This window comes from Haematobia irritans, chromosome 1, assembly GCF_050003625.1.
Source record: "Haematobia irritans isolate KBUSLIRL chromosome 1, ASM5000362v1, whole genome shotgun sequence".
NCBI lineage: Eukaryota > Metazoa > Arthropoda > Insecta > Diptera > Muscidae > Haematobia > Haematobia irritans.
The window spans coordinates 10,713,787-10,740,511 of NC_134397.1; the positions used below are offsets into that span (position 1 = coordinate 10,713,787).

At 31.9% G+C, this 26,725-nt stretch overlaps 1 protein-coding gene and 1 long non-coding RNA gene across 3 annotated transcripts in view; one reads left to right on the forward strand and one right to left on the reverse strand.

Moving 5' to 3' along the window:
• Positions 1 to 4,585: 4,585 nt before the first annotated feature.
• Positions 4,586 to 5,016, reverse strand: LOC142237370 (uncharacterized). Its single transcript, XR_012722478.1, has 2 exons — positions 4,870 to 5,016; positions 4,586 to 4,791 (listed from the first exon to the last, which is right to left on the reverse strand). It is a non-coding gene; the product is annotated as an uncharacterized LOC142237370 (long non-coding RNA).
• A 14,569-nt stretch (positions 5,017 to 19,585) lies between these two features.
• The window catches only part of dsx (transcription factor doublesex), a 365,763-nt gene continuing 358,623 nt past the window's right edge, over positions 19,586 to 26,725 (forward strand). Inside the window, exon 1 of one of the 2 annotated variants that reach the window (XM_075289192.1) lies at positions 19,586 to 19,995. The gene's annotated coding sequence lies outside the window, so the exon portion shown is untranslated. The other variant, XM_075289191.1, reaches the window with a different exon arrangement.

The following is a 26,725-nucleotide window of genomic DNA, read 5'->3' on the forward strand; positions in this document are numbered from 1 at the left end:
AAAACTTTATTTCTATAGAAAATGTTGTCAAAACTTTATTTCTATAGAAAATTTTGTCAAAATTTTATTTCTATAGAAAATGTTGTCAAAATTTTATTTGTATAGAAAATCTTATCAAAATTTTATTTCTAAAGAAAATTTTGTTAAAATTTTATTGCTATTGAAAGTTTTGTCAAAATATTATTTATAATGAAAATTTTATCAAAATTTTATTTATATAGAAAATTTTGTCAAAATTTTATTTCTTTAGTAAATTTTGTCAAAATTTTATTTCTATAGAAAATTTCGTCAAAATTTTATTTCTGTAGAAAATTTTATCAAAATTTTATTTATATAGAAAATTTTGTCAAAATTTTGTTTCTATAGAAAATTTTAATACAAGTTTATTCCTATAAACAATTTTGTCAACATTTTATTTCCTTAGAAAATTTTGTAAAAATTTTATTTCTATAGAAAATTATGTCAAAATTTTATTTCTATAGAAACTTTTGTCAAAATATTATTTCTATAGAAAATTTTGTCAAAATATTATTTCTATTGAAAATTTTGCCAAATTTTATTTCTATAGAGAATTTTGTCAAAATTCTATTTCTATAGGAAATTTTGTCAAAATTCTGTTTCTATAAAAATTTTTGTCAAAATTTTATTTCTATAGAAATTTTGTCAAAATTCTATTTCTATAGAGAATTTTGTCAAAATTCTATTTCTATAGGAAATTTTGTCAAAATTCTATTTCTATAAAAAATTTTGTCAACATTTTATTTCTATAGAAAATTTTGTCAAAATTTTATTTCTATAGAAAATTTTGTCAAAATTTTATTTCTATAGAAAATTTTGTCAAATTTTTATTTCTATAGAAAATATTGCCAAAATTTTATTTCTATAGAAAATTTTGTCAAAATTTTTTTTTCTATAAACAATTTTGTCAAAATTTTATTTCTGTTGAAAGTTTTGTCAAAATATTGTTTATAATGGAAATTTTATCAAAATTTTATTTCTTAGAAAATGTTGCCAATTTTTTTTTCTATAGAAAATTTTGTTAAAATTTTATTTCTATAAAAAATGTTGTCAAAATTTTATTTCCTGAGAAAATTTTGTCAAAATATTATTTCTATAGAAAATTTTGTCAAAATTTTATTTCTGTAAAAAATTTTGTGAAATTTTTATTTCAATAGAAAATTTTGTCAAAATTTTATTTCCATAGAAAATTTTGTCAAAATATCATTTCTATAGAGAATTTTGTCAAAATTCTACTTCTGTAGGAAATTTGGTCAAAATTTTATTCCTATAGAAAATTTTGACAACATTTTATTTCTATAGAGAATTTTGTCAAAATTTTATTTCTATAGAAAATTTTGTCAAAATATTATTTCTATACGGAATTTTCCAAAATTTTATTTCTATAGAAAATTTTGTCAAAATTTTATTTCTTAGAAAATTTTGTAAAAATTTTATTTCTATTGAAAGTTTTGTCAAAATATTATTTATAATGGAAATTTTATCAAAATTTTATTTCTATAGAAAATGTTGCCGATTTTTTTTTCTATAGAAAATTTAGTTAAAATTTTATTTCTATAAAAAATGTTGTCAAAATTTTATTTGCTGAGAAAATTTTGTCAAAATATTATTTCTATAGAAAATTTTGTCAAAATTTTATTTCTATAAAAATTTTGTGAAATTTTTATTTCTATAGAAAATTTTGTCAAAATATCATTTCTATTGAAAATTTTGTCAAAATATCATTTCTAAAGAGAATTTTGTCAAAATTCTACTTCTGTAAAAAATTTGGTCAAAATTTTATTTCTATAGAAAATTTTGACAACATTTTATTTCTATAGAGAATTTTGTCAAAATTTTATTTCTATTGAAAATTTTGTCAAAATATTATTTCTATACGGAATTTTGTCAAAATTTTATTTGTATAGAAAATTTTGTCAAAATTTTATTTCTATAGCAAATTTTGTAAAAATTTTATTTCTATAAACAATTTTGTAAAAATTTTATTTCTATAGAAAATTTTGTCAAAATTTTATTTCTATAGAACATTTTGTCAAAATTTTATTTCTATAAACAATTTTGTCAACATTTTATTTCTATAGAAAATTTTGTCAAAATATTATTTCTGTAGAAAATTTTGTCAAAATTTTAGTTCTATAGAAAATTTTGTCAAAATTTTATTCCTATAGAAAATTTTGTTACAATTGTATTTCTATAGAAAATTTTGTCAAAATTTTATTTCTATAGAAAATTTGGCAAAATTTTATTTCTATAGAAAATTTTGTCAAAATTTTATTTCTATAGAAAATTTTGTCAAAATTTTATTTCTATAGAAAATTTTGTCAAAATTTTATTTCTATAGAAAATTGTGTCAAAATTTTATTTCTATAGAAAATTTTGTCAAAATTTTATTTCTATAGAAAATTTTGTCAAAATTTTATTTCTATAGAAATTTTTGTCAAAATTTTATTTCTCTAGAAAATTTTGTCAAAATTTTATTTCCTAGAAAATTTTGTCAAAATTTTATTTCTATAGAAAATTTTGTCAAAATTTTATTTCTATAGAAAATTTTGTCAAAATTTTATTTCTATAGAAAATGATTGTCAAAATTTTATTTCTATAGAAAATTTTTGTCAAAATTTTATTTCTATAGAAAATTTTGTCAACATTTTATTTCTTAGAAAATTTTGTCAAAATTTTTTATTTCTATAGAAAATTTTGTCAAAATGTTATACTTGTAGAAAATTTTGCCAAATATTTTTATTTCTATAGAAAATTTTTAAAAATATTATTTCTATAGAAAATTTTGTCAAGATTTTATTTCTATAGAAAATTTTGTAAAAATTTTATTTCTATAGAAAATTTTGCAAAAATTAATTTTTGTCTGTAGTATAAAAAGATTTCGTTTATAGAGTGCACTTCTGTAGGAAATTTGGTCAAAATTTTATTCCTATAGAAAATTTTGACAACATTTTATTTCTATAGAGAATTTTGTCAAAATTTTATTTCTATAGAAAATTTTGTCAAAATATTATTTCTATACGGAATTTTCCAAAATTTTATTTCTATAGAAAATTTTGTAAAAATTTTATTTCTTAGAAAATTTTGTAAAAATTTTATTTCTATTGAAAGTTTTGTCAAAATATTATTTATAATGGAAATTTTATCAAAATTTTATTTCTATAGAAAATGTTGCCGATTTTTTTTTTCTATAGAAAATTTAGTTAAAATTTTATTTCTATAAAAAATGTTGTCAAAATTTTATTTGCTGAGAAAATTTTGTCAAAATATTATTTCTATAGAAAATTTTGTCAAAATTTTATTTCTATAAAAATTTTGTGAAATTTTTATTTCTATAGAAAATTTTGTCAAAATATCATTTCTATTGAAAATTTTGTCAAAATATCATTTCTATAGAGAATTTTGTCAAAATTCTACTTCTGTAAAAAATTTGGTCAAAATTTTATTTCTATAGAAAATTTTGACAACATTTTATTTCTATAGAGAATTTTGTCAAAATTTTATTTCTATTGAAAATTTTGTCAAAATATTATTTCTATACGGAATTTTGTCAAAATTTTATTTGTATAGAAAATTTTGTCAAAATTTTATTTCTATAGCAAATTTTGTAAAAATTTTATTTCTATAAACAATTTTGTAAAAATTTTATTTCTATAGAAAATTTTGTCAAAATTTTATTTCTATAGAACATTTTGTCAAAATTTTATTTCTATAAACAATTTTGTCAACATTTTATTTCTATAGAAAATTTTGTCAAAATATTATTTCTGTAGAAAATTTTGTCAAAATTTTAGTTCTATAGAAAATTTTGTCAAAATTTTATTCCTATAGAAAATTTTGTTACAATTGTATTTCTATAGAAAATTTTGTCAAAATTTTATTTCTATAGAAAATTTGGCAAAATTTTATTTCTATAGAAAATTTTGTCAAAATTTTATTTCTATAGAAAATTTTGTCAAAATTTTATTTCTATAGAAAATTTTGTCAAAATTTTATTTCTATAGAAAATTGTGTCAAAATTTTATTTCTATAGAAAATTTTGTCAAAATTTTATTTCTATAGAAAATTTTGTCAAAATTTTATTTCTATAGAAATTTTTGTCAAAATTTTATTTCTCTAGAAAATTTTGTCAAAATTTTATTTCCTAGAAAATTTTGTCAAAATTTTATTTCTATAGAAAATTTTGTCAAAATTTTATTTCTATAGAAAATTTTGTCAAAATTTTATTTCTATAGAAAATGATTGTCAAAATTTTATTTCTATAGAAAATTTTTGTCAAAATTTTATTTCTATAGAAAATTTTGTCAAAATTTTATTTCTTACAAAATTTTGTCAAAATTTTTTATTTCTATAGAAAATTTTGTCAAAATGTTATACTTGTAGAAAATTTTGCCAAATATTTTTATTTCTATAGAAAATTTTTAAAAATATTATTTCTATAGAAAATTTTGTCAAGATTTTATTTCTATAGAAAATTTTGTAAAAATTTTATTTCTATAGAAAATTTTGCAAAAATTAATTTTTGTCTGTAGTATAAAAAGATTTCGTTTATAGAGTGCACATAGTATTAGTGTGAAAATACTTTTTATTGATGCCAATAATAAAACTATGTGGAATTAATCTAAAATTCGGAATCCATATTTTGACTTGTCTCTTTTTCTAAGTCTGCAAAGAAAGTCATTAGAAAAGTCTTCACTACACGTATTAACATCTCCATTACATGGGATAAATATATTTTATGTTTTATTTCGTTGCTTTAGAACTTGTTTTGTTCTGTAAAAAAATAAAAAAAAAAAAAAAACACAAATTAAAACACAGCTAATATCATATCCAACAGGCATACACTCATACATCGATGCATGGTATAAGGGAAATGCAAGAGATCGGAACGAGGAAATATTTTATACACGTGCCAAGTTTTCCCCTTTCCTTGCTGGTTTCGAGCAATTGCACTAGCAAATGCATTGGTCGAGCTAAAAGTACACTGGCGATATGAGGTACTAGTTAGAGCTATCTACACATATATTATGATGTACAATATTCAATTGTTGAGGCGGAAAGGGGCGAATATTACAAATAGAGGTTCGAAGAATAATTTCGAAAAGTCTTCGAGTGAGAAAGTGTGGGGGGAATGAGTGCAAGTGCAAATGTATTTAAGCTTTGCAAACAAAACGGGGGGAAAAGACAACGGAAATAAATTTTATTATAGTTCTAAATCTTATAATGGCAAATTATACAAAGGTGTATATGTACCCCAAGTACCCCTAAATGTTTGAATACTCTATGGGTATGGATGGATTACAGGCGAAAATAAATGTAATTGTCCCTCGATTATTGTATTGTGAGTACAATTTATACAACTTCTAGTATAGATGATATCATATGTATATACAAGAAAATATAATTTTTTTCCAATTCTATCTTATACAATTTGTTATAAATAGTAAACATAGTTGTAGTTTTTTATAAATTTATAGCAATTGGGATATTTTTCTCTTCGAACTTTTCAACATGTTTGTCCAACATGTGGGAAGGAGGCTTGAGTTGTTTAAACTTTGCAGCTTATCACCACCGTTATTTGACGTAATTCGTGTCGCCTTTTGTGTTTTTTTCCTCTTTTTGTTTAAATTTGTATAAAATAATTTACAATGTGTATGTTCTTTTTGCTGTTGTTGATTCACTTTCCACATTCCCCTGAGTGGCACTCACCAAACCGAATGATTCCGTTGCCCACATGCCAGCCCCATAAGCTTTCAAGTCTTAATGTTTTTTTTTTTCTGGCTACGCCACCAATTCACTGTCAATGTCAGTGCAATGTTTTTTTTTTACTATTTCATGCAATGGTTGCTATGCAGAATTTTGATTGCCAGTGTTTGTTTATATGTGAAAAATATAATATTATATTAATTGCATTGGATTAGTTGGGGGTGTATTTAGGGTTTGACACCTGCCCCCATGAAAACTCCACTATTATATTTTATTTTATTAAATATTCTGTGGGAGTTTCAATGATGAAATAGATATTTTTAGTGTCAAATATGAAACTAAATTTACACAATATTAAGATTAAGGAATTTTTGAGAATAATATTTTAATTAATTGAGATATTGAATCGGTGGATTTTAAATAAGAAAGCTTCAACAATTTTAAAGAAAATAAAGTTATATTAAAAATATAATTTATTTTATTTTTTTTTTTATTATTAAATTGAATATGCTCTTATCTACATTATAGGCTTTGAAGTAAAGTAAACTGGATCGGGTGGGATTTGCTTTTCCAGTAGTCTTCGTAAATAAGTTTGGGGGTCGGTTTATATGGGTGATATAGATAAATAATTATGAACCGATATGTACCAATTTTTGCATGGTTACACGCAGAGAAGGAATATGATCACCTCAAACATGGTTTAAGAGCAAACTGTTATTTTTGGACGGTGACCATTGAACATTTTTGTCGCAAAAATGTTGTTTTCTCGGCAAACATATACATGGTTAACGAAATCAGGCATATGCTTTTTGAGGGAATAACATGGTTGCCGCAAACATGTTACATGTTCTGCGTCCAAAAATAAAATGTTGCTCTCGAAACATGGGTGAGGTGATCATATTCCTTCTCTGGGTGTATACTACCCAGCAAAAAAACATTGGAAGTTGTTCCACAACCATTTCTTTTGAAGTGCATTCTAGAATCCACTTCCGATGCAGTTCCGAGGCAAGTCCACAAACATTTCTTTTAAAGCACATCCCGAGATCCCCTATCGATTTTTTTTCATTTCCTATGCAATCCTTTTGGACAAGTCTTAGAAAATATGGAATTAGGCCGTTTTAAGTAAAAATTTAAGTTTTTGACTATTAAAAAAAATAGAAAATCAATGAAAAACTAATAAAAAATAAAACAATTAATCTCCGCTGCTCGCAGAGAAGGAATATGATCGCCTCAACCATGTTTCAAGAGCAAAATGTTATTTTTGGATGGTGAACATGTAAATGTTTATGGCAAAAATGTTCTTTTCTCGCCAAAAATAATATGCTTGCCGAAATCAGACACATAATCTCCGAGAAAATAACATGGTTGCGACAAACATGTTACATGGTCTCCATTCAAAAATAACATTTTGCTCTTGAAACATGGTTGAGGTGATCATATTCCTTCTCTGGGTGTGGTATTTGAAGCTGTGACGTTTGACTTGTTTACTTCCATGGAAGTTCTTTCGAGAAAGTTTTGCAGATTACGATAATTTTTCATTTTTTTTGTTGATTTTTAATGGAAAAAATATATTTATACAAAAATATATGCGGAAAAAAAAATACAAAATAAAAACGATGTAAAAAACATTTTTTTAGAAAAATATTTAATAAAAAAAATTCCACTGGTGAGATTTGAACCTGCGTTCTTTATTTTTTCATTCATAATAATAAAGAACATCTCAGGAAGTAGTTAGAATGTCATGCCGTGGTGTCATATTAGGTTCATGTCGCAAACATTTGAACAGACGTTCTGATGCATCGTGTTCAATGTTGTTTGTGGCTGAGTGTGCTAAGGCGTTCGCTAATGGTGCCAACAGACCCAGGTTCAGCACCCGGTGGGAGCGAAGTAGTTTTTCAATTTGTAAAAATTAGATAATAAAATAATATAAGAAAAAATACTGATAAAAATAAAATGTGAAATTGGAAAAAAATTGTTTTTTAGTTTTTTTTTTTGTAATTTCTTCATCCAAATGAATTTCCAAAGCACAACTTCTAAAGCAATGCAAAGGATCCAAAAATCGTGTACTTCCCATGTAAAATTCATTGGAGATGATCCAAGTTTGTACTACTTAGGTTAGGTTAGGTTAGGTTAAAGTGGCAGCCCGATTAAGTTTCAGGCTCACTTAGACTATTCAGTCCATTGTGATACCACATTAACTAAAAGTACCTATTACATATGTGCACTTCTAGTTTTAACCGCTGAACCTTCTCGATTATTTTCTTCTGTTGAACCAACCAGATTGTTCCAAAAACATTAGCAGACTGCTTAAGTTAACGTTTTCCAGGTCCACCAGTAATCTGAAGCTATATGCCCCTAAAATTTGCTTACGCCTTACACAAAATGCCGGACACTCACACCAGATGTGTTTTATAGATTCCTTTTCCTCCGCATCATGACAGCTCATACAATGGTCATTATAACAGGTTGGCTGATAAGTCCCCGGTATAACAAAGAAAAACACATTTTTTTTGTCAAAATTCGTTTTATTATTCAACATAGTTCCCTTGAAGAGCGATACAACGATTATAACGACCTTCCAATTTTTTGATACCATTTTGGTAGTACTCCTTCGGGTTTGCCTCAAAATAGGCCTCAGTTTCGGGCATCACCTCTTCATTGCAGCCAAATTTTTTCCCTGCGAGCATCCTTTTGAGGTCTGAGAACAAGAATACGGTGGGTGGGGAAGCAATTCGAAGCCCAATTCATGAATTTTTGCTATCGTTCTCAATGACTTGTGGCACGGTGCGTTGTCTTGGTGGAACAACACTTTTTTCTTCTTCATATGGGGCCGTTTTGCCGCGATTTCGACCTTCAAACGCTCCAATAACGCCATATAGTAGTCACTGTTGATGGTTTTTCCCTTCTCAAGATAATCGATAAAAATTATTCCATGCGCATCCCAAAAAAACAGAGGCCATTACTTTGCCAGCAGACTTTTGAGTCTTTCCACGCTTCGGAGACGGTTCACCGGTCGCTGTCCACTTAGCCGACTACCGATTGGACTCAGGAGTGTAGTAATGGAGCCACGGTTCATCCATTGTCACATATCGACGGAAAAACTCGGGTAACAGCTGCAAAAACCCCGCTCAGAATCATCAACATGTTGTTGTTTTTGGTCAAATGTGAGCTTGCGTGGCACCCATTTTGCACAGAGCTTCCGCATATCCAAATATTGATGAATGATATGACCAACACGTTCCTTTGATATCTTTAAGGCCTCTGCTATCTCGATCAACTTCATTTTACGGTCATTCAAAATCATTTTGTGGATTTTTTTGATGTTTTCGTCGGTAACCACCCTTTTCGGGCGTCCAATGCGTCCACCGTCCTCCGTGCTCATTTTACCACGCTTGAATTTTGCATACCCATCAATTATTGTTGATTTCCCTGGGGCAGAGTCCGGAAACTCATTATCAAGCCAAGTTTTTGCTTCCACCGTTTTTATACCCTCCACCATAGGATGGGGGTATATTAACTTTGTCATTCCGTTTGTAACACATCGAAATATATATTCTGGGTCGTGGTGAAATTCTGAGTTGATCTGAGCATGTCCGTCCGTCTGTTGAAATCACGCTAACTTCCGAACGAAACAAGCTATCGACTTGAAACTTGGCACAATTAGTTGTTATTGATGTAGGTCGGATGGTATTGCAAATGGGCCATATCGGTCCACTTTTACGTATAGCCCCATATAAACGGACCCCCAAATTTGGCTTGCGATTGCTCTAAGAGAAGCAAATTTCATCCGATCCGGCTGAAATTTGGTACATGGTGTTAGTATATGGTCTCTAACAACCATGCAAAAATTGGTCCACATCGGTCCATAATTATATATAGCCCCCATATAAACCGATCCCCCGATTTGTCCTCCGGAGCCTCTTGGAGGAGCAAAATTCATCCGATCCGGTTGAAATCTTAGTATAAGGCCGCTAATAACCATGCCAAAATTGGTCCATATCGGTCTATAGTTATATATAGCCGATCCCCAATCACACAAAAATTGGTCCATATCGGTTCATAATCATGGTTGCCACTCGAGCCAAAAATAATCTACCAAAATTTTATTTTTATAGAAAATGTTGTCAAAATGTTATTTCTATAGAAAATGTTGTCAAAATTTTATTTCTATAGAAATTATTTTCCAAATTTTATTTCTATAGAAAATGTTGTCAAAATTTTATTTTCCCAAAATTGTATTTCTATAGAAACTTTAAACTTAATTATATACGTATTTAAATGGCATTTTTATACCCTCCACCATAGGATGGGGGTATATTAACTTTGTCATTCCGTTTGTAACACATCGAAATATTGCTCTAAGACCCCATAAAGTATATATATTCTGGGTCGTGGTGAAATTCTGAGTCGATCTGAGCATGTCCGTCCGTCCGTCCGTCCGTCTGTTGAAATCACGCTAACTTCCGAACGAAACAAGTTATCGACTTGAATCTTGGCACAAGTAGTTGTTATTGATGTAGGTCGGATGGTATTGCAAATGGGCCATATCGGTCCACTTTTACGTATAGCCCCCATATAAACGGACCCCCAAATTTGGCTTGCAGGCCCTCTAAGAGAAGCAAATTTCATCCGATCCGGCTGAAATTTGGTACATGGTGTTAGTGTATGTTCTCTAACAACCATGCAAAAACTGGTCCATATCGGTCCACTTTTACGTATAGCCCCCATATAAACGGACCCCCAAATTTGGCTTGCGATCGCTCTAAGAGAAGCAAATTTCATCCGATCCGGCTGAAATTTGGTACATGGTGTTAGTATATGGTCTCTAACTACCATGCAAAAATTGGTCCATATCGGTCCATAATTATATATAGCCCCCATATAAACCGATCCCCCGATTTGGCTTGCAGAGCCTCTAAGAGAACCAAATTTTATCCGATCCGGCTGAAGTTTGGTACATGGTGTTAGTATATGGTCTCTAACAACCATGCAAAAATTGGTCCACATCGGTCCATAGTTATATATAGCCCCCATATAAACCGATCCCCCGATTTGGCTTGTGGAGCCTCTAAGAGAAGCAAATTTCATCCGATCCGGCTGAAATTTGGTACATGGTATTGGTATATGTTCTCTCATGACCATGCAAAAATTGGTCCATATCGGTCCATAATTATACATAGCCCCCATATAAATCGATTCCCAGATTTGTCCTCCGGAGCCAAAATTTTATTTTTATGGAAAACATTGTCAAAATGTTATTTCTATAGAAAATTTTGTCAAAATTTTATTTCTATAGAAATTTTTTTTCCAAATTTTATTTCTATAGAAAATTTTTTCCAAATTTTACTTCTATAGAAAATGTTGTCAAAATTTTATTTTGTCAAAATTTTATTTCTATAGAAACTTTAAAATTAATTATATACGTATTTAATCGGCCTTTTTTAGTTTAATATATACTACGTATGGACTACCTTGTAATTTAGAAGATGGTGTTAGGAAGTTTTGAGATACTTTGCCATCGGCAAGTGTTACCGCAACCCAAGTAATTCGATTGTGGATGACAGTCTTCAGTAGAAGTTTCTACGCAATCCATGGTGGAGGGTACATTAGCTTCGGCCTGGCCGAACTTACGGCCGTATATACTTGTTTTTTATTAATCGGAATAACGAATAATTGTCCTGGTTTGTCTCAGTCGACTACCTTTAGTTATGGGAGCTAGTGAACCTAAAAAAAGGAAAACGGCTTATAAAGGGTGATTTGTTAAGAGCTTGATAACTTTTTTTTTTTTTTAAAACGCATAAAATTTGCAAAATCTCATCGGTTCTTTATTTGAAACGTTAGATTGGTCCATGACATTTACTTTTTGAAGATAATTTCATTTAAATGTTGACCGCGGCTGCATCTTAGGTGGTCCATTCGGAAAGTCCAATTTTGGGCAACTTTTTCGAGCATTTCGGCCGGAATAGCCCGAATTTCTTCGGAAATGTTGTCTTCCAAAGCTGGAATAGTTGCTGGCTTATTTCTGTAGACTTTAGACTTGACGTAGCCCCACAAAAAATAGTCTAAAGGCGTCAAATCGCATGATCTTGGTGGCCAACTTACCGGTCCATTTCTTGAGATGAATTGTTCTCCGAAGTTTTCCCTCAAAATGGCCATAGAATCGCGAGCTGTGTGGCATGTAGCGCCATCTTGTTGAAACCACATGTCAACCAAGTTCAGTTCTTCCATTTTTGGCAACAAAAAGTTTGTTAGCATCGAACGATAGCGATCGCCATTCACCGTAACGTTGCGTCCAACAGCATCTTTGAAAAAATACGGTCCAATGATTCCACCAGCGTACAAACCACACCAAACAGTGCATTTTTCGGGATGCATGGGCAGTTCTTGAACGGCTTCTGGTTGCTCTTCACTCCAAATGCGGCAATTTTGCTTATTTACGTAGCCATTCAACCAGAAATGAGCCTCATCGCTGAACAAAATTTGTCGATAAAAAAGCGGATTTTCTGCCAACTTTTCTAGGGCCCATTCACTGAAAATTCGACGTTGTGGCAGATCGTTCGGCTATTCATGATGAAATGTCAAAGCATACTGAGCATCTTTCTCTTTGACACCATGTCTGAAATCCCACGTGATCTGTCAAATACTAATGCATGAAAATCCTAACCTCAAAAGAATCACCCTTTAGTTCGCAGAATGATACTATGATGGATACCAAAGTTGTTTGCGATTGTTGTGACGGAGTGTTTTCTTCTTATTATTGGTGGTTTTGTTTTTAAGAATTTAAGTATCAATTACTTTGTGCTTTTGTTTTTAGTTTGATGATATTGCTTTCCTTCTTAGAGTCGATTACGCCGGTATTGCCAAATTCTTTTGGACTAAAATCTTTGATGATTTTTGATACCAAATTGATTAAAACACACAATCGAAAATGATAAAAAAAAATATCATACAATTTAATAATGTCTACATCTAATAGTGCATATGGAAGGACTAATTCATCAACTTTTACGACAATGTTTTTTTATTCAGCATTCAATGGTTTCTCAAATCTCATCAATTGTCCATATGAACTAGAGCAAATTGAAATTCCGAACTATACATCATATTCCTGTTTGCTAAGATCTCTGGAAGAACATGTTCTACACCTCACAAACACACATACACACACGAATATATAAGTGCGAATATTTGATGCCTCCAAAGATAAGTAGATGTTTGTAATATCATCAGACCGAGTAATCACTACATAGGCAATTGACCATTAGTCTAAGCATGCCCTAATCATTTTCAAGCAAAGAATCTAATTTGAGACAAAATACTTCGAACAGTCCTATAAAAACAGCATAATTACCCATGTAGGCTCTTATTAAAGCTAAAAATTCGCCCGTAAAAGACAGCAATGCACTTTTACAACATATTTCTCATTTAACCTCTTCGTCTCTTTCTCTCTCTTACAAGAACTTCGAGTTTCTCTCAATAAGAAAGTGATGTCAATCTTTCAAAAATACCAATGATTGCAGAATTTTTGCATGGGTTTTATGAAACTCTTCTTTATAAAAGACAATGACTTTCTCTACAGACGAAATTATGTATCTTTCTTTAAACTATTGTCCATTGAAAAGATATTCTCTATAGAAAGCCTAAAACATCAACCACTGTTAATACTAAATTTTTTTAAGGTGGTCGACAGAAAAAATATAGTTAACGGGACGATCATTCGATAATTCGAATAATAAACAAAGATCTCTTTATATCACCAGGGTCAATAAAAACCCAACTGCAGCTCGATATATCTACAAGATCAATTAAAAGAATAACTGTTGAAGGTGGCTTAAAATTGTGCCGCAGGGCAAAAAACACATTTTCTACTAAAAATAGGCAAGCCGGATCGAATTTCCAAAGGAGCATCTTAACTGGGGTAATATCCATTGGAGTACGTTCTTTTCCTTGATAAATCGAAAGTTCGGATGGATTCAGGCTAGTACGCAGACCTAAAGGTGAACGTCTTAATCCTCGTTATACTAAAAGGGTAGGGGCATGGGATCGGCCCATACATAAAATAAGTGGTATTATGGATCTTTTCCTTTATAAAGACATTTTGCAAAATATAATGTTGCCACGCGCAAAGGAAAAAAATGCCACTCAAATAGAGCTATCAACATGATATCGTTGCAAAGCATACAACAAAGGAGATGTTAATGTCTTAAAGTGCGCAGCCCAATCATAGATAGTAAGGTTAATCCCGATAACTACAGTGATACGCACGAACTTTTCCGATAAGTGGAAATAGCATGGTATGCCATGCCCGGAGATATTATATCGAACCTAATTGCGTCCATGTCAAACAGATGCGATAAAGTTCTGACAAATAAATAAAGTTCTGACAAATTATTTGGAATCTTTTTAATACTTATACATTTTTATTTATATTAAGATGTGGAGAATATCGTAATTGTATCATATAATTCATGTACTTTAATTTATAAGATCAAAATCTTGTTGTGCATGATAAAATAAAAAAACAAACAAAATAAAAATGCCAATTTCCTCAAACTATACATGCCTTATCGCTGGCTAAGGCGAATTTCCATAGTCCTTAGTGTAGATCTGGTGGGGTGAGATGATTCAATTTGACTCTTATATGTATGCTTAACTTCCCAGTAAAAAATACTTCAGCAGTAAGAGTTTAGTTGCGCTTTTTGTTATACAATAAAGTAGGCAGTGTATCCACTCTGCATGAATCGGTGGCAATAATGTAAACAAGTAATCAAACTAGTTTATGATTATTCGTTTACGTTATTGCAACCAATTCGTGAAGTATAGATGCATGAAAGGTATCGTAGTGCTGCTGTTTTCCTTCACGCCAACAATGCTATACTATATCACTTCTGAGCAATATTTCTATTAGAGGTGTGCACGTGACACGAAATTGTCGTGACTCACGAAAATTTTCGTGACTCACACGTGAGTCGTGAGTCCAGTTCATGTCAACGGCGTGAGCATGATTAACAAACCAAAATGTCGTGCGTGAGCGTGAGTCACGAAAACAATATCTTCGTTAGTGTGCGTGAGTAACGAATTACGCTCACGAAAATAATCCCGCTCTCCAACATCTAGGATGTTAAGAGTTTAATAACGCTCTCGATTTTAATCGTGCTCATGATTTCAGACACGTCCCTCAGGTAAATTACTCATATTAGTGAGTCACGATATTTTTCGTGAGTCACGACATTTTCGTGCGTCAGTACAAGTTTCTTTTCGTGAGTGTGCGTGAGACCTACCTACCTAACAATATCGTGCGTGAGTAAGATTTTTCCGTAGTGAATGTGCGTGAGTAAAATATTACTCACGTGCACACCTCTAATTTCTATTAAAATGAGCAATTATATCAGCGTTATGTAGAAGTTGCTCTAAATCAGGAAATTGCCCGCAAAAATCAGCGGTTGTTTTGTAAGCAGTTGGTACTGCCTATCTCCCTTACAATACTGCTACATTTTTTGCTGGGTTACCCAGGAAGAAAAGCCAAGCAGCATTTAAAGGTTCATACGGTCAAAATTTGGTCAATATAAACTTGACTTATTTCTTTCAATTTTACATTTAAAAAACCTGAACACCCCTCATTTTAAAGGTGTGTGTGTGTGTAGAATGTTGCTCCTATTTTGATTTTGGAATTCACTTTTCAGTTGCCAAAATGCCGTCCAAGCAAGAAGAGCAGCGTATCAAAATTTTGCTCGCGCATCGCGAAAATCCGAGCACGCAAAGCTGGCAAAATCGCTAAAAGTTGCCAAATCAACCGTTACCAATGTAATTAAAGTGTTTAGGGAACATTTGTCGACAGCCAAGAAGTCTGGATCGGGGGGAAATCGAAAACCGGAAGCCGCTGAGACGACAAAGAGAGTTGCCGGTAGTTTCAAGCAAAACCCTAACCTCTCTCTCCGAGATGCCGCAAATAAGCTGGGTGTATCGTCTACAACCGTGCATCGAGCTAAAAAACGAGCCGGACTATCCACTTACAAGAAGGTAGTGACTCCAAATCGCGACGGTAAACAAAATACGACGGCCAAAGCGCGATCCCGGAAGCTGTACACGACGATGCTGACGAAGTTTGACTGCGTGGTAATGGACGACGAAACGTACGTCAAATCCTACTACAAGCAGCTTCCGGGACAGGAGTTTTATACGGCAAAAGGAAGGGGAAAGGTAGCATATATTTTCAAGCACATAAAACTGTCAAAGTTCGCAAAGAAATATCTGGTTTGGCAAGCCATCTGTACCTGTGGCTTGAAAAGCAGCATTTTCATAGCTTCCGGGACTGTCAACCAAGAAATTTACGTGAAAGAGTGTTTGAATAAACGTCTGCTGCCTTTCCTGAAGAAACACGGTTGTTCCGTACTGTTTTGGCCGGATTTGGCATCTTGCCATTACGGTAAAAAGGCCATGGAGTGGTACGCCGCCAACAACGTGCAGGTGGTTCCCAAGGACAAGAACCCTCCCAACACGCCAGAGCTCCGCCCAATTGAGAAATACTGGGCTATTGTCAAGCGGAACCTAAAGAAAACCAAAAAACTGCTAAGGACGAGCAGCAGTTCAAGGCAAACTGGCTATACAGTATGGAGACTTATAGTCTGCTTTACTGTTTCCAAATTTACAATTATTTTTTGCTGGGTATTTATACCAATTCCTTAATTCCTCATGTCCAAAAAGCTCGTATTAAAAATTGTAATACTATGTAAAGTAATTTATTTGGTCGAAAACCAGCCTGCATTGATATCAGGCTATCTTAAAAATAGCAAATTTACACAAACGCTAAAGCTTAAAACCTTCGATGTCATCGCTTTATCCTCATTTATGCTTATAATTTACTTATATGTATAAATATGAAATAAATAAATAAAAATAGCAAATAAAGGCTACGCCATAAAATACTGGTAGTATATTTATTTTTTATATAATTATTAAATTATGTGCATTTGGTTTGTCGCAAAAAATTTTCTTATGACCTATTTGGTCATAAGAATTGGTTCATTTTTATACCCTGCTCCACACTGTGGAACAGGGTATTATAAGTTAGTGCATATGTTTGTAACACCCAGAAGGAGACGAGATAGACACATGGTGTCTTTGGCAAAAATGGTCAGGGTGGGCTCCTGAGTCCGTCTGTCCGTGAACACATTTTTGTAATCAAAGTCTAGGTCGCAGTTTTAGTCCAATCGACTTCAAATTTGGCACAAGTATGTGTTTTGGCTCAGAATAGATCCCTATTGATTTTGGAACAAATCGGTTCAGATTTAGATATAGCTCCCATATATATCTTTCGCCCGATATGGACTAATACGGTCCCAGAAGCCAGAGTTTTACCCCAATTTGGTTGAAATTTTGCACAAAAAGAACAATTAGTACTATAGTCAAGTGTGCCAAATTTTATTGAAATCGGTTCAGATTTAGATATAGCTCCCATATATATCTTTCGCCCGATATGGACTAATACGGTCCCAGAAGCCAGAGTTTTACCCCAATTTGATTGAAATTTTGCACAGCGAGTAGAATTAGCATTGTTGCCATGCATACCAAATTTGGTTGAAATCGGTTCAGATTTAGATATAGCTCCCATATATAGCTTTCGGCCGATTTACACTCATATGACCACAGAGGCCAATTTTTTGGTCCGATTTAGTTGAAATTTTGCACAGGGAGTAGAATTAGCATTATAGCTATGCGTGCCAAATTTGTTTGAAATCAGTTCAGATTTAGATATAGCTCCCATATATAGCTTTCGCCCGATATGGACTAATATGGTCCTAAAAGCCAGAGTTTAGGCCCAATTTGTTTGAAATTTTGCACAGGATGTAGCATTGTAGCTATGCGTGCCAAATTTGGTTGATTCAGATTTAGATATAGCTCCCATATATATCTTTCGCCCGATATGCACTTATATGGACCCAGAATCCAGAGTTTTATCCCGATTAGCTAGAAATTTTGCACAAGGAGTACAATTGGTAGTATAGTCATGTGTGCCAAATTTGATTGAAATCGGTTCAGATTTAGATATAGCTTCCATATATATGTTTTTCTGATTTCGACCAAAATGGTCAAAATACCAACATTTTCCTTGTTAAATCGCCACTGCTTAGTAGAAAAGTTGTAAAAATGACTCTAATTTTCCTAAACTTCTAATACATATATATCGAGCGATAAATCATAAATAAACTTTTGCGAAGAAATTGTGTTCCACCCTAGTGCATTAGCCGACTTAAATTTTGAGTCTATAGATTTTGTAGAAGTCTATCAAATTGTGTCCAGATCGAGAGATATTAAAATGTATGTATTTGGGACAAACCTTTATATATAGCCCGCAACACATTTGACGGATGTGATATGGTATCGAAAATTTAGATCTACAAAGTGGTGCAGGGTATAATATAGTCGGCACCGCCCGACTTTAGACTTTCCTTACTTGTTTATATATAAATAAGGTCATTTTTGTTTTTCTTAATTCAATTTAAATAATAACATTTATGAATAAAGTAATCAACATACGTTCTAAGTTATCAACTGCTAGGGCTTTCATCCGGGTTAAATCCCGTCCCGGGATTTTCAGGACGGTATTAATTCCGAATCCCGGGATTTTTCTGGATCCCGAAAAACTAATTCCAATTTGTTAAATTTGTGGCTTTTTTAAACACTTATGGTACACCTTGAGTAAGAATTTATTATACACAAGGTATACTATAAAATCACAATTTCATCAAAAATCGAAGTAAACGATGAGGTCCGCCTTTGAACAATGAGTTCATGTGAAATAGAATTCGTGGCACATAAAATAAAAACCAATGATAAAATTTTCGTCGTTTATTTAAATTATTCTAAATTGGTTTAGTGTACAACAAATTCTTGGCGCTGTAGATTATTATTACTTAAAATATAAAAAAAATCATATTTTGAAATCCCGGGATTTATTAAAATCGATCGCGAATGGCAGCCCTATTAACTACCTATCGTCCATATGTTTTGTCACACACTGTACAGTACTTGCTATAAACAAAATTTATTATAATCGTGTTTGTTATAAACATAGTAATTTCTATGGAGATTTCAAGAAAAATTTAATAATAACTAAGTCGTTTGTTGTAAACTAGGGCATATTATAAACGCGTTCGACGGCATACATATTCTTTTGGGTATTTCGATGTGTTACAAAAGGAATGACAAACGTACAATGGAAGATTGTTGTGGAGACTACAAAACAAACAACGTCGTCAACTTTAGTAGTAGATTTGTTATGGAAATTATAAAAGAAACACACAAAAATGGCAACACTAAACACTCTTCTTCTGTCTTAAAGATTATACTCTCGCCCTGTGTCAATGGCTTGCCTTACTTTTTCCGCTGCTACGTTTTATGATGGTGGGCAGCGCTGCTTTTGCAACATTGTATTAATTATATTGGCTTGGGGAGATCGCAACGTTAATGGGATGTCATGGTATGGTGCAGCTCAAATTTCTCAATATGCACATATGTATGTATGTTTTATTTTCCTTGCGATTTGCTCCGACTTTTAGTTGTATACTAGTATTTGGCTGCTTTATTGTATGTTGTTGTTGGTATTGCTGTGAGTGGAGCTCTTTGTTGTTTTTCGTCTCGATGGAGGTGAGCATATCTCAAAAGTTTTGTTGTCATATGTTTATTGCTCGCATGGTTGGTTGTTGCTCCCTTAAACCAGTTTGCGAATGTCGTTGGTTCTTTAACATCCGTCGTTCCGTCGTTGTCATTCATATGAAAACGTTCGTATTCAACAAACTATTTATTCCATTTGAAAAGATTTCCTTTATTTGTTTTCTTTCAAAAATAGTTGGCACTTTTGCGAGATCAATAAGCATCCATGGGTATTTTGAATTTGTATGTGATTTAGTTGATGTGCTGTATGAAAAAAATTGAGCGAGATTTCTTTCTCAGTGACCGATAAGCACATTTTGTCTTTTTGTATAGAAGGAGAAAAGGCAAAACATTCTCAATTTACGAACAACCAGCGTCGTCTCACTTAGAGACCAGTTAACCATTTGCAATTCAGTGAGCAAAGTTAAGACGACCGAGGGAGACGGTATTGCGCGCGCGTTTGTATTCTAAAAGGTGGTGAAAAAACAGAAATTCAAAAGCTTCTTCGCCACTTAACAAATTTACCCCGTATGGTGAGAGTTTGCCCGATCGGCAGGCAGTGAGAATGAGAATTTATTTATTGCCCCCAAATATCCCTCGCAATCGTTTATAGTTCATGTATGTGTGAGTGTGTATTTAATCGTCTTTATTGCCCGTTATCTTGAGTCTCATTGCGACCAATGTTTGTTTTAAGAAAAAAGTGCATCCAAAAGAAATATTTTTAAGTTCCCCCCCATTCCCTTTACGGGGTCGAGAACCATTATTAAATAAAAGTGGTTTGCGGTTTCCAATATCATCATATGTTTGTTTAGACAAGTCTATCTACAATTACTAGCCAAGTGTTATCTGATAATCGTCTAACGTCACATACAGAATGCAGAAACTTCGGTTTGATTTTTGTTTTGTCAAACACAACAATAAAAAAACAATATCTCTCCCTTTAGAATGGCTGCAGATGTAATCGTACTAATGTGAGAATATCGTGGAGAAATGCAAATCCTAACAACCACAAAGATACAAAGTAGCACATATACCTTATCTGCATGGTAATTAAATGTAATAATAATTAAGTCTACATGTCATTCAAATCAGCTTTTATTCGTGTTGTATAAATGAAAGACATACAGAATCTAAGGTCACATAAAGCATCAGATGAAGTGTAATATAGACAAATTCTAAATAAGTTTTTGTTTTTCGCAAAAAAAAACACAAATTTAATAGACGAAAACTTGTATCGGCCGATCGCAAAGAAAATTCAATTTTGGAACCAGCCACGACCATGTAAACACAACGAACTGTATTAGAAATAGCCATAATGTTATTTTCACCCTTTTCGTCCTATGTTTCTAGCTTCCTCGAGTTATCAAGGTCACCAAAGTGGTTTTACAAAGCATATCGAGTAAAAATTGAGAGATCTAATTTGATACAAAAAATTCTGAGAGGGGATAATCTACCGCTGAAATACTTTTTGGTGTTTGGTCAAAACTGGGATTGAGCCCATGACCCTTTGTACACAGAAAAAAATTTCACGAACATTTTTCCAATGAAAATCTTAATTGTGTTTTAAACAAGTAAGGAAAGTCTAATGTCGGGCGGGGCCGACTATATTATACCCTGCACCACTTTGTAGATCTAAATCCGTCAAATGTGTTGGGGGCTATATATAAAGGTTTGTCCCAGATACATACATTTAAATATCACTCGATTTGGACAGAATTTGATAGACTTCTACAAAATCTATAGACTCAAAATTTAAGTTGGCTAATGCACTAGGGTGGAACACAATTTTAGTAAAACAATATGGGAAACATTTAAATCTGAAGCAATTTTAAGGAAACTTCGCAAAAGTTTATTTATGATTTATCGCTCGATATATATGTATTAGAAGTTTAGGAAAATTAGAGTCATTTTTAGAACTTTTCGACTAAGCAGTGGCGATTTAACAAGGAAAATGTTGGTATTTTGACCATTTTTGTCGAAATCAGAAAAACATATATATGGGAGCTATATCTAAATCTTAACCGATGTCAACCAAATTTGGCACGCATAGCTACAATGCTAATTCTAGTCCCTGTGAAAATTTCAACTAAATCAGGGCTAAAAATTGGCCTCTGTGGTCATATGAGTGTAAATCGGGCGAAAACTATATATGGGAGCTATATCTAAACCTGAACCGATTTCAACCAAATTTGGCACACATAGCTACAATGATAATTCTACTCCCTGTGCAAAATTTCAACTAAATCGGAGCAAAAAATTGGCCTCTGTGGTCATTTGAGTGTAAATCGGGCGAAAACTATATATGGGAGCTATATCTAAATCTGAACCGATTTCAACCAAATTTGACACGCATAGCTATAATGCTAATTCTACTCCCTGTACAAAATTTCAACTACAGCGGAGCAAAAAATTGGCCTCTGTGGGCAAATGAGTGTAAATCGGGCGAAAGCTATATATGGGAGCTATATCTAAATCTGAACCGATTTCAACCAAATTTGGCACGCATAGCTACAATGCTAATTCTACTCCCTGTGCAAAATTTCAACCAAATTGGGGTAAAACTCTGGCTTCTGGGACCGTATTAGTCCATATCGGGCGAAAGATATATATGGGAGCTATATCTAAATCTGAACCGATTTCAATAAAATTTGGCACACTTGATTATAGTACTAATTGTTCTTCTTGTGCAAAATTTTAAGCAAATTAAGTTAAAACTCTGGCTTCTGGGGCCATATAAGTCCATATCGGGCGAAATATATATATGGGAGCTATATCTAAATCCGAACCGATTTCTTCCAAAATCAATAGGGATCTATTCTGAGCCAAAACACATACTTGTGCCAAATTTGAAGTCGATTGGACTAAAACTGCGACCTAGACTTTGATTACAAATAGTGTTCACGGACAGACGGACATCGCTATATCGACTCAAGAGCCCACCCTGAACATTTTTGCCAAAGACACCATGTGTCTATCTCGTCTCCTTCTGGGTGTTGCAAACATATGCACTAACTTATTATACCCTGTTCCACAGTGTGGAGCAGGGTATAAAAATATTCAATTAAAAATTTAATTGAATCAACAAATTTTTTAATTGAAATAAAAATCAATCACACAAATTAATAGTATCAATTAATTTTTTAATTGGATCAATTAATTTTTTAATTGACTGCCAATTAATTTTTTAATTGATACTATCATTTCTGTGATTGAAGACATTTCAATTAAAAAGTTAATTGGATCAATTAATTTCGTGATTGAATCAGAAAAAAATTTTTTTGTGTGTATGCAAAGCAGGCATGCTGACGGTTCCACTACAGTGGTTCCCATAATAGTTGGACAGCTTTTTGTAAGATTGTAGCAAGTGCGCCACCAGCGTTACCGTTGGGAATTTTCAAAAAGTGGCAAACACCGAAAAAGTGGTACAATTATTTTTGAGAAGTGGCACATTCTTTTTATGAACTTATACAAAAAAAAAAAAACTTAAAACATAAAACATAAATACATTGTTTTTGTCATTTATGTTCATTCATGATAAAATTTTACCACATTTTTAGAATAAAATTTTAGAATATAAGTTTTAACTGTAATAATATCAGTTTCAGGAATGCTTTCAGAAATAATTTGTGATTTAGCATCGTGGTCTATGTATATTTTCGGAGTTTCTTTAATATACAAAGAATTTTTGGAATAAAAATCTTTTATAAAAAATTATGCATATTTGTTATAAGAATATTTTTTGTGGATATATATTATATCAGAATTATAGTCTTTCGAACTTGAACAATCAGTCTCCAAAAGTGATTGTATACATTTTTTAACTGAGGTCTCATGGGATCCATCATCAATTATTCTTTGCGATCGCACTACAAACCTACAAAACATGTTCATAATTATCATATAAACGATATTTAACGCCACAATAAATTTGATATATTCAGATTACGCTTTATCAACCCAAATTGAATCATAACCGCTCACATCACAAAAAAGGTGTTTTGTGGGATGAATGAAGTACCTCGGGCGAAAATTCAACTAAAGTATATTCCAGTTTTTTCGATTTTCATGCTTGGTTAAAATAACTAGAATTTACTGCGAAACATTGATACAGTAGATAGCAAATATAATAAAATCTCCAAAAAATTTTGTTTAGCATATTTCGCTAATTATTTTTCATATGGAACAAAAGTAGTATTAGCAATATTAACATGGAGTTAATATGCCAACACAAGTTAAAATGACTTTAGGATATATCTCATCATTCCCACACCCATAGACAAATTATTACCATACGGGCTCAAATCGATACCGTACGTTATTGATAGTTAGCCAACCCCGCATGGTACAATATCAATACCGAACCCAGCAAAAACTAGGTAACCACATCTCATTACAATTGACATTACCAGCAGTAAAGCTGTCATTACACGTTGCATTACATTGCGGCGAGTTATAATGACTAACTTGTAATGACAAAAATAAATACTTCTCGGTAATTTTCGAATTGTTATTCTCAAATTTTATGCAGTTGTAGTTAACGAATTAATAAAATAGAATAAATGATGGTACCATTAGGTATAATTATTCACATAATCGAGCGCTTACATAAAAAAATCAAAAAGAATATGTAATATAACGGTAATTCTGAAAAATTTTCCGTTAAGAAATTTTTATCACAAATATTTCATAATAATTGTGTTTAATGACATTGTCATATTAGTTGTGTTCCTTTACGTACTACTAGTTACTACTTTTACTAGTTTTTACTAGAAACCGTTCCTCAACCCCAAAAAATGGTAAAAGTAGTAAACAATTTTAAGAGAACAATGTCAAAATGCATGTCTCTTTCAAAATTTTTTTACTACAAGTTACTCGACAAATTCTTTCGAGTAAAAGTTGTAGATATGTCATGACAAAAATAATTATTTGTTTTCAAATTTTCCAAACTAAAGTAGTTCCAATTTTTTTTTGGAAAGAATTCTGTAACTTTTTAATGGATTAAGATATCATCATAATTTTTTCTTTGTGCCAAAGCTGAAATGTTTTTCTCTATATATAGAGGTTTGTAGGTCCCTAGTGGATTCACGGGCTGGTCTATAGACGTTGGAAGTTGGACACCTCGGATGTATGAAATTTAGTGTTACTTGGCAAACGCGCGATTATGCACCGATTTTCATGATTTTTGCTTTGCTGGATAGAACTTATAAACTACCATAAAAAGATTGTGTATGTGTGCGAATATATCTAATATTTGCGAGATAGTGCCTCACAATTTATTTTTTTGCGAAATTTGAACAAAGTGGGGTCTGTATTTTGAGTCTAGAAGGACTACATCCTTATAAAATTCTACGTATTCTGGAGGAAAATTTTGTGCACCTTTGTGCTTTAGATTTAACGTGTAGACTCCACAATTTGGAATTTCAAAACAATGCCGAACCAATACCACTTGTTTCGAAAAAAGTACCAAAACATTGACCGACCAAATTCGGCACACCCTTTAATGGACCAAAAGTACCTCTACGTTTTGAATTTCATGCAAATCGGATAAAAGTTTTAATGTCTATGTCATGAAGACCCCAATTGGGGGGTCGGTTCATATGGAAGCAAAATCGAAACTTAGGCCGAAGTAGTTCCATCTTCAAAATTGACCTGCATGTAGAAGAAAAACGTGTCTGGTAAAATTTCAGCACTATAGGTTCATTAAGTAGCCTGATTACAACAGATAGCCAGACAGAGTGACATCGTCTTATAATTTCTCCCTGATCAAGACTATATATACTTTCTATAGTCAGAATTCGTTATTTGTATGTGTTACAAACGGAATGAAAAACCCCACCTGATAATATGCGCTATTACTCTACTTTATGGCCCAGAAGCCAGAGTTTTACTTTGATTAAAAATTTTGCAAAAGGAGTACTTTTTATAACAAAGTAAAAACCATAGCTTCTTTCTATCGTAATAAGGATTTCGAAGTTTCCTGCAAAAAATTTGCCATTTGTCAAAAAAATTTCGATTAATTTACCTACATGTTTTGAAAATATTTATTCAAATCACAATGCTTCTTTTGTTTTTTATTTGACATTTTTAAAATTTTTACTATATTTTCGTTCCTGTACATTTAACAAATATAGAAATCTGAGAGGATTTTCAATATTTCTCTCTTTTACTACTTTTTACTACGAGTAAAGTAAAGGAACACACCTATTATGTTATAAAATAAATGCTTTCTTATACCTCATTCACATTACACTTCCAAAATGCGCTTAAACTAAATTTCGAATGCCATTTGCCTTATAAAAAAGAGACTTAAAATCCACTTTTAGTAGATTTTGAACCTTATGTGAATTGGCTATTGGATATATTATAACGTAATTCACGAATCCAACTCCCTTAAACAACCTACATTTATTTCTATTTTAAGTGTGAAATTAATTTGCAGCTTCTTTAGATTATTTATAAGATTTTTTGTTTATTTATACAATATTCGTTTCTATTCAAGTAGTTCTTCTATTACAGCATCACTCGCCATATTTTGATCCAGAAATCAATATTTTCGAGATTTGGTTGCCTGAGACAATAAGTGGCTATTTTTCAAGCTTTGGTATATCTACGAATAAGTCATTACATATTAGGTGATTATATGCTTTAAATGCACTACTTATTTTATGGCCGAAAGTATGCCTGGGGAGAAGTACTTTCCTTCTAGGACATGCGTATGTAAATGTAATCCGAAGCGATGCCAATTAATAAGTGGTTATTAATTTTTAAATAGGCTTACCTACAAGATTACCGGGTAATGAGAGTTTTTGCTGGGGAATAGTACACGCGGCACGCAAAGCATGAAAGTACCATGCGGTATTATGAAAGTACCAATATGGTATTGCAAATTATACATAAGCGGTACTATTATTTATACCATAAAGGTATTGATGTATAAACAGTGCGGTATTACCAAATAATACCTAAAAGGGTTTGGTTTAATAATATTTAGTTTAATAAAACACAAGTAAAATGTCTTTGTTACGTACTTCATTTAATACATAACATACAAAAACCTAATCATTTCTCCATGCAAAGTTTTTCTCCCAATTCAGCTCCATGTCGCAATTCAGGCACTGCATCCGTCAAGTCGTCTGTTGTTGTATTTGGAAGGTTTTTGTATGTCAGTTGCGCATCTAATTAAAGGATGATCGAATTAGAAAACAAAAATAACGCTAAAAAAATATTATACTTACCTATACTTCGCTATATTCACTGAAATCATTTAATTTTCGTCATCTTATCCCTAACTATTGTTATTTACAAGCCGCATGAACAAAAAAACTAAACTACCAAGGCGACCAATTAC